The following is a 10000-nucleotide window of genomic DNA, read 5'->3' as shown; positions in this document are numbered from 1 at the left end:
GAGGCAGGGAAAGGGGGAAAGGGAGAGGAGGGGAGGAGGGAGGAGGAGGGAGGGAAAAGGGGGATGGAGGGGGATAAGCGCCATAGGGTGATGGAGGAGAATGATGGTGAGGTTGATGAGAGACGGAAGAAGAGGAAGAGAAAAGAGAGAGAGAAAGATAGAGAGGGGGAGAGGGGAAGAAGAAGAAGGGGGAGGAAGAGGAAGAGGAGTATGGGAAGAAAAGGAAGAAGGGGAAGACATAAAAAGAAACAGAAGGAAGGAAGAGAAGAGACACGCAAACAAACACACACGAAAAGAACGAAACACGAAAAGTGAAAGAAAGATGAAAAAAAACGAACACAGAAAGACAGAGATAGATAAAAAGAAACAGACAAAGACAGAACTAGAGGCGGAAGATACGATGGTTAGTCATCGTACTGACCAGACCCCGTATCATTCCTGGGGAAGTGGCAATCCACCTGTTTTCCACACATGTATCCTCGTGTCTTCAACCTCTGCTGTTCGCTAGTGTTTCATTATGTATTCGTCTGCCCGACCTTGGCCAGTCACGGTGCGTTGCCCTCACCCCCTTCAGCCACGCACGCACGCACGCACGGACGCACGGACGAACGCATGTGGTCTCACGCACGCTCTGGATGTGTGTGTGTGTGTGTCTGTGTGTATGTGTGTGTGTGTGTGTGTGTGTGTGTGTGTGTGTGTGTGTGTGTGTGTGTGTGTGTGTGTGTGTGTGTGTGTGTTTCTGGAGTCTTGTGTTTACGGTGTGTGTGTGTGTGTGTGTGTAGGGGAGGTTGGGGTCATGTGTTTTGTACGTGTGTATGTATTTTGTGTATGTATGTGTAATTGAGATTGTGTATCTGGGTGCGTTTGGTAGTGTGTATGTGTATGTGTGTGTGATTGTATGTCTGTGTGTGTGTGTGTGTGTGTGTGTGTTTGTATGTATGTTCCAGCTTCTGGGATTTATGATTCAAGACTGTGTACAGATCTTTGGCTCATGTGTACATTGCGTGCTATGCAGTTACCCGTGTCTACATCGCTCATCTGACAGGGTCTGCTTCATCCATTATGACTGTGAGTTATTTCTTCTAAGCGTGTGTGTGTGTGCGTGCGTGCGTTCGTGTGTGTGTGTGTGTGTGTGTGCGTGTGTGTGCGTGTGTGTGTGCGCGCGCGCGCGCGTGTGTGTGTGTGTGTGTGTGTGTGTGTGTGTCTCATAGGCATGTATGTGAGTTTGCAGGCGTGTGTGAATTGTATATGTGCACGCGTGTGTGTTTGTGTCTGTATCTGTTGGTATGAGCGTGAATGTGGCGATGTGTGGTTTCTAGTCGTGTGTATATGTATATGTGTCTGTATGTGTGTTTAGGCGCGTGTGTATATCGAGTGAATATATATGCACAGTAGCTTACATGTGTGTACATGTGAATCCCCGTGTCCATATGCAAAATAGACATCGCTAAGGTAAAAATCCTCTTAATGCAGCATTTGCCTCATGACGTAGACTAAACTTCAAAAAAAGAAGAAAATAGAGAAATACGAAAAAAAAAGAACGAAAGTAAAGATAACTACGAAACTAGATTTTTTAAAAGTTGAATTATTACGAAACTCAACAGAACAATAAGAAAAAATATCGCAATGTCACCTTTTTTTTCGCTCTAAGGCGTCACTGCTACGGCACTGAACAGCTTTTGCGTACGTGCGTGAGTGCGTACACGAGTGACGCAGTGTGTACGTCATTGTAAGTGAGCAGAATCGATGTGTATCAATAAGTAAGGAGAGTGTGAGTGCTGCGCCCGTCGCCCCCCTCCCCCCCCTTCCCCACTTCCCTCTCCTTCCTGCTTCCCTCTCCCCCCTATAACCCGTGTGACCTCCTCCCTTCCTTCTCTACCCAATCCCCCCCCCCCCCCTCCAAATAATACCACGCTCTTATGGACGAAAGCATGGACATATGCTGGCATGTTTCTCCCTCTCTCTTTCATTCTCTCTCTGTCTCTCTTCTCTCTCTTCTCTCTCTCTCTCTCTCTCTCTCTCTCTCTCTCTCTCTCTCTCTCTCTCTCTCTCTCTCTCTCTCTCTCTCTCTCTCTCTCTCTCTCTCTCTCTCTCTCTCTTCTCTCTTCTCTTTTCTCTCTTCTCTCTTCTCTCTTCTCTCTTCTCTCTCTCTCTATCTATCTATCTATCTATCTATCTATCTATCTATCTCTTTATTATCCTATGTCACTCTTTTGCTCATATTTACCTCTATCCGTCTCATTTTTTCTTCGCCATCTGTACCTCCTTATTCCGCTGTTTATTATTTGATGCTTCTCTGTGTACTTGTGTTTTTGTTTGTCTATCGGTCCATTTTTCTGTTGATCTCTTTACCTACCCATCTATCTATCTAACAATCTATTTTTTATATGTTTGTCTGTCTATCAGTTTATCGGTCTATCTATCTATATATTTATCTATCTATCTATCTATCTAAATATCTAAATATCTATTTATCTAAAAAATCTACCCACCTATTTTTCCATCTATCTATCTGTCAGCCTTTCGATCTACCTATTAATATTTCAAATCTATCTATTTCAATCTCACTCACTTTTTCTCTGTTCTCGGTTTGCCCGTCTCTCTCTCTCTCTCTCTCTCTCTCTCTCTCTCTCTCTCTCTCTCTCTCTCTCTCTCTCTCTCTCTCTCTCTCTCCCTCTCCCTCTCCTAACTGTCTATATCTCTCACTTTCTCTGTCTGCATGTTTTTCCGTCTCTCTCTCTCTCTTTCTCTCTCTCTCTCTCTCTCTCTCTCTCTCTCTCTCTCTCTCTCTCTCTCTCTCTCTCTCTCTCTCTCTCTCTCTCTCTCTCTCTCTCTCTCTCTCTATTTCTCTCTCTCTCTTTCTCTTTCCAACCATCAATCCATCAATCCATCTCACCTGCGGTATCAATCAGCTGACCACAAGCTAGGACCACAGCCCATGATCACCTTCCGAATTTCCTGCGAAAACGTTGTGTTTCGAAATACGTATCGGTGGATCGCGTTCCACTTTCTCGTTTCTCGTTTTCGGTCATGGTCATGTTTGTTTTTTATTTTTATTTTTTTCTTGTGTTAGAGAGGGAGAGGGAGGGAGGGGGGAGGGAGGAAACGAGAGAGAGAGGGAGAGAGAGACGGACAAACAATTAGAAAGAGAGAAAGCGAAAGAGTTAGGAGAGAAAGAGAGAGAGAGAGGGCGGTAGAGGGACATACAGACAGACAGACAGACAGACAGACAGAGACAGACAGACAGACAGACAGACAGACAGACAGACAGACAGACAGAGAGACACAGACATAAAATAAGAGAGATAGAGAGCGAGAGAGTGAAAAAAAGGAGATAAGTTGACTAACAGAGGCAATGCATAATAATCAACAGAGTGAGGTATGGCTAACACTATAAATACACTAAATCATTATAGAAAACAAAACACTCGGGTAATGCGCACATCCTCCGTATCCCAAAACAAATGGATAGCACACGCAATCCTTATGTAACGCAGACTAGCCTCGGATAACACTGAAACGCACATTAACACAGAAAGCTGCAAGCACATAAGCACCCATTGAAGACGTAACATCAGGCAAATAATCCCAAGCGATAACATCCTATCCTAGATAAACCCTCCTTAATCCGACCTTCCTAACCCCCCTCTAACCCCATCCTGTGACCCCCCCCTTTACCCCCTCTGACACTCTGTAACCCTCTCTTACCACACCTCTTCACCCCAGCCCACCCTAGCTCACCCCAACCCTTTCACCCTAACCCGCTCTACCCCTCCACTCTAACCCCACCCTTTCACGCTCACCCCCCCCCCACTTCTAACCCCACCCAACCCTACGCAACCACCCCTCCACCCCCTTCCTCCACCCCATCTCAAACCCTACTCATAACCCTACTCGTAACCCCTCCACCCCTCTCCACCCCCCTCCACCCCACCCCATCCTTACGCCCTCCCCACCCCAAGCCAAACAACCCACCTTGCCTTCACGTTGCCTAACTATTCCTGGTGCTATTTTAAGCCTCTCTCTCATTCTAGGTATAACCTTTAAAGGCACCTTGATGAGAAACTTTTCCGACGGGATTGAGTGAGCGCGTCTGTCCGTTGCTCTGTGTGTGTGGGGTTGTATGTATGTGTAAGGTGGGGGTGTTTGTGTTTATTTGTGTGGGGGAGGGAGGGGAGGGGGTGTCTGTTTGTGTCTGGCTGTGTATGTCTGTTACCGTTGTTGTGCGTGTGTGTGTGTGTGTTGCTGTGTGTACGTGTGTATGTGTGCGTGTGTGTCTGTTGCTGCGTGGGCGTACATATATCTATATGTATGTGTATGTATCTGCTCACATACACGTCTGTATGTGTATATGAAAGCGTATTCACCCCATTCCAAATATCACTCACAGCCTTTACATAAGAACGACGCTGACGGCATATGCTAAAGGATTAATTGCAATGATTCGCAACCGGAATTCAGAGTTCCCGAAGGACAATGGCGGGGCACAGACAAGGTCGCGCCGTCGGGAGCGGGTGACAAAGGAGGGCCAAATGAGCCCAAGAGGTTGGCTCTCATCGGAACACGCACGCATACATACATGCGTACGTCCACGCGCACACACGCATACATACATACGGAAATGCGTACTTACATACGTAAGTAAGTACGTACATACATATATATATGTACGCGCGTACGTAGTCATGCATACATACATACTTACATATATGTATACATATATATATACATATATATATATATATATATATATATATATATAATCATGTTAACGATAATGATAATTACAATAAGGATAATCATGATAATGATAATGATAATAGTAACAATCAAAAGAAGAAAGATAAAAACAATAACAATAACAATAACAATAATAGTAATAATAATGATAATATAAATAATGATAGTAATGATAACAACAACAAAACAACAATAATAACTACAACGAAGACGGTAACAAGATTAATAAGACGAATAGAATTAATAAGAATGGAGTGTTCACCGCGAAGACCTACTCCCTCAAGGGAACACGGCCCGATGGCGCTCAAGCAAATACAAAGTCTCCTTGGCCAAAAGTCAAGGTCTGTTAATGAATGCTTAAGACTAAATAACTGTTTAGGTGATATTGCTGCCAAGGTGAATTAAACGCTGAATTGAAAGAGAGGAAGGGGAGGGGAGAACTTTAGACGGATAGATAGATAGATAGAGAATGGAGAGGGACTGTCATTTTTTCGTATCGTTTTTCTTCTTTTCTCTTCTTCCTCTTTCGTTTCTCTTTATCTTCTGGTTCTTTCTCTTTAACCTTTCATCGGCTCCAATTTTTCTTTACATTTTCTAATGCATGGTAAGGAAGAGTGGAAGGAAGGAGAGAAAGGGGAGTGAAGTGGGGGGGGAAGGTGAATAGGGAATAGAATAAGAGGGGAAGAAGGATAGAATAAGAAAGGAAGGGAGGTGGGGAGGATAGGAAGAAGGAAGAGGAAGGGAAGAGAGGGGAGGTGTGCGGGGGAGGAAGGGGGGTGAGGGGAGATGTGCGAGGGAGGAAGGGGGGTGAGGGGGAGGTGTGCGAGGGAGGAAGGGGGGGTGAGGGGAGGTGTGCGAGGGAGGAAGGGGGGGAAGTAAGGGGAGGTGAATGAGGGGAAGAAGGAGTCACCAGAAACCTGACAATTCCTCATTTATAATAGGAGGTCGTGAGCCATAATGGGTTTAAGAACATATGAACGGAACTGGGGGGGGGGGGGAGAAGGGGGAGGAGGTAGGGGGGAAGGGGGAAGGAGGAGAGTAAGAGAAGGTTGGAAAGTCGGGGGAGTAGGTAGAGGTGGAGAGCAGGGGGGAAGGGGAGTAGGTGGGAGTGAGGGGAAGGGGAAAGGGAGCGAGGGAGGTGACAGAGCGTGGGAGGTTAGTGAAGAGAGAGACAAGGTCATAATTCTCACTTTGTACGAGTCATTTCGAACTTTTTAACTTTCTGCCATCAACTAGCGTGCACCTAGATGAGCAGGTGCGTGACCGAATGATTTTGTTAGTGTCTGCGTAGGTGGCGTAGGTGACTTTGTGCGTTCGTATGTGTGTGTGCTGGGGAAGAGGGGAGATAGAGAGAAGGAAAGATAACTACAGCCAAGGGAGAAATACAACAAAGATGTAATTAAAAGGGTTAGAAAAGGGATGAGATAAGGTGAATGAAAAAATAAATAGAGAGAAAAATAAAGAAAGAGACAGAGACAGTCACACAAACAGAGAGAGAAAAAGCGAAAAGAAGAAGAAGAAGAAGAGAAAAAGGAAGAAGTAGAAGAAAAGGGAAAACCTAAAAAAAAAAGTAAAATCTAACGTAACATAAAACATATGAATAAGAAAGAATGAAAGAACATTATAGGTACGAGAGGATATTCACATATTCATAAACTCTAGCACATACATATACAGGAGCAGTTATGCTGCACTTTCAACCATCCACGATTTAATTGCAGAATTGTGATGACATCTGACAACCCTCCCCTTCCCACGTTATGCTAGTATATAAGTGCGATTTTTGCCCATTATATACAGTACGAATGTAAAGTTAATTGTGTCCCGTAATTGCTGAAATTAATGGAATGTACCCTCACTTTTCTCAAATTATTTCGACCACTTAAAAGGACGGAGGTGAGCCATTTCTCTGTATTGTGTCAGGTAATAAGATTTTTCTTCCGTCTTTCCTCCTCGTTTCTCTTTTATTCCTTTCTCTCTCCTTCCCTCTTTTTCTCTTTTTCGCTATATGGTCTGTTTCAATTTCTATCTATCTACCTATCTGTCTGTTTGTCTGTCTGTCTATCTATCTATCTATCTATCTATCTATCTATCTATAGTTCTATCTATCTCTACGTTTCTCTCTGTCTGTCTGTTTTTCCATCCATCCAATTCTCTCTCTCTCTCTCTTCTCTCTCTCTCTCTCTCTCTCTCTCTCTCTCTCTCTCTCTCTCTCTCTCTCTCTCTCTCTCTCTCTCTCTCTCTCTCTCTCTCTCTTACTCTCTCTTTCTCTCTCTCTCTCTTGACCCATACTCCTCACTCTCTGTCCCTGTCTCTCTCTCTCTCTCTCTCTCTCTCTCTCTCTCTCTCACTTGCTCTCTTCTCCCTCCCTCCCCACCCTCTCTCTCTCTTTCCCTCTCCTCTTAATAAAAAATGATAAATCGAGGACCCAAATACTGCACCGGCTTTCACAATTAGTTATTATCCTCTCTGACGTCATTACCTTCGCTATTATCACTGTCAGTTTCATCATCGCTTTAATAACCCATCAAGTTGCCTTTATAAAGCAACGGAGTAGAGATTCCGGGCCGTGAAAAAAAAAAAAAAATGCAGAATTATGAATGTGTGATTTTTTTTATCTCCCTCTCTCTCTCTATCTATCTGTCTGTCTGTCTGTCTGCTTGTCTGTCTGACTGTCTGTCTGTCTGTCTGTCTGTCTGCTTGTCTGTCTGACTGTCTGTCTGTCTGTCTGTCTGTCTGTCTGTCTGTCCATCTATCTATCTATCCCCATCAATCTTGTTTGTCTGTCTATTATCTCCGTCTTTAACTCTCTATCTCTCTTCCCTAACAGTCTGTCTATCTATCTAGCTAGCTGCCTGTTTGTCTTTTTAACTATCTATCTATCAGTCTATCTCTATCTCTCTTTATCACTCTTCTCTCTCATTATCTATCTATCTATATTTCTCCTTCCCTTCTGCCCTCCTTCCTTCTTTCCCTCTCTCTCTCTCTCACTCTCTCTCTCTCTCTCTCTCTCTCTCTCTCTCTCTCTCTCTCTCTCTCTCTCTCTCTCTCTCTCTCTCTCTCTCTCTCTCTCTCTCTCTCTCTCCCTCTCTCTCTCTCTCTCTCTCTCGCTCGCTCTCTCACTCTCTCTCTCTCTCTCTCGCTCGCTCTCTCACTCTCTCTCTCTCTCTCTCCCTCTCCCTCTCAATCCACTATCACGGATCCTGTTTATGTCTGCAATATTAACCTGTAATTTTTTCTCTCTTTCCAGGTAAGTTCTCCGCGATGCAGTGATGAGTATTCGGATTAATCCAGTTACATAGCAGGTCCAGTCAAGTTCGTATTTCATGTTTGTTTGTCTTTTATGATACTGCTGCTATTACTACTAGTACTTGTTTTCACCACTGCGGTGGCTACTACTTTTACTAGTTTTCTATTATTGCTGTTGTTATTACTACTACCACTACTACTACTAATGAAAAGGATGATGATAGTAATAATGATAATGATAATAACAATAATAATAATAGTAATAATAATGATAATAATAATATTATTATTAATGATAATAATAACATTAATAATAATAACACTACTACTATTACTATTACTACTATTACTGTTACTAGTATCATTACCAATTCTACTATTATTACTATTACTATTACTACTGATACTATCATTGCTGCTGCTGCTGTTAGTGCAAATACAACTACTACTATTGTCACTAATACTACTACTACTACAATTATTGCTATTGCCAATACTCCTAGAATTAATGATAATAGTGATACTATAAGAATATTGCTTAATAACGATAGCGATGGCAATATAATTAAGAGATAGAATTGACAATTATAACTATTATACTGACCATGGCTACGGCGTTGAAAAATATCTCTATGAATAATTTAACATTTGGATGAGGATCAAAAAGAAGAGAAATGAGTGTGAGGCTTCATACTCACTCCTGAAAAATGTATTCATCAATGCATGGTGTTCATGACTCGCATACACATACACGCACAAACTCCAAAGTTGATAACACAATAAAACAGAGATGGACGAAGATGGGTATATACATGTACGTTCAACTTGCATATAGATATATACACATGCACACCCCCACACACATCCAACATGCATACATATACACATAAACCCGTGCGAACACACCCACACATACGCACACACAAACAAATGCACACAACACAGGCTAAACATTATCTTTATCATTATTGTTATCTTTATCCCAAATGACGAACTGAATTTTAAATTTAAATATTATATAAATGCTATAACTACCCTGTTTTTTTTCTCTCTATCTTTCTTTTTAATTTCTTTTTCCTTTTTGTGGGTACTTTCAAGAAAACAGAACAAAGTGTTAAAAATAAAATAAAAAATCATATTTCATATTTGAAAATATTTCTTCTTTGATATATATATAAATGTATATGAAAAATAGACAATATAATATACCTCATACTGTAATCATGCGTTTGTGTTTTCACAAAAAAAAATTAAATAAGAAAACGAAAAGAGAAGAGAAAACTATGACAAAAAAAAAAACGCACGCGAAGGAAAGGAAATAAGATCAAGAAGCGAAACAGTGAAGAAGAAGAATATAAGAGAGAGAGTGAGAAGAAAGTAAGAAACGAAGAAATGGACCAACCAAAAAAAAAAAAAAAAAAGAGAGAGAGAAAGAAAATCGAAAGACAGAAATAGTTTTTAAAAAAACGAAGAAACGGAGAAAAAACTGAAGGATGAAGAAAAGACCGAAAGAAGAAATCTAAAAATAATAATAATAACAATAATATGAACTGACAATAGAAGAAGAGCAGAAGAGAAAAATATCGATGAAACAAAGAAAGAAGTAAGACTCGAAGAAAATATGAAATGAAAAGAGAAACGAGTAAAGTCAAAGCAAAATAAAATAAAATAAAATAATAATAATGAGCAGATAAACAAAGAATTTAGGAAAGAAGCGAAGAAAGAGAGAAATAAAGTAGCGAAAAAATAAAGAAAATGAAGAACATAACAAAGAAACTGAAGAAAAGTAACCGAAGAAAGAAAATAAAGAAAGGAAGCGAAGAAGAAAAAAAAGAAATAAGCGAACAAGGAAAGACACCAATCGAAGAAAAACGAAAATAACCAAATGAAACCAAAGAGAAAGAAAGCGACGAAATAAAAGAAATAAAGCGAACAAGGAAAGACAACAATCGAAGAAAAGAGGAAAGAATAGGACAAGACAATCCCTCTGAAGGCTTACACTCGCCAAGGA

General features: G+C 41.5%; 1 protein-coding gene across 1 annotated transcript in view; it reads left to right on the top strand.

The window, feature by feature from the left end:
- Window positions 1-10000, top strand: part of LOC125031192 — a 99665-nt gene that overhangs the window by 38514 nt on the left and 51151 nt on the right. The gene's annotated exons all lie outside the window — the stretch shown is intronic.

The sequence above is a fragment of the Penaeus chinensis genome, chromosome 12 (genome assembly GCF_019202785.1).
Source record: "Penaeus chinensis breed Huanghai No. 1 chromosome 12, ASM1920278v2, whole genome shotgun sequence".
NCBI classification, from domain to species: domain Eukaryota; kingdom Metazoa; phylum Arthropoda; class Malacostraca; order Decapoda; family Penaeidae; genus Penaeus; species Penaeus chinensis.
This window is presented reverse-complemented; position numbering and strand designations above follow the sequence as displayed.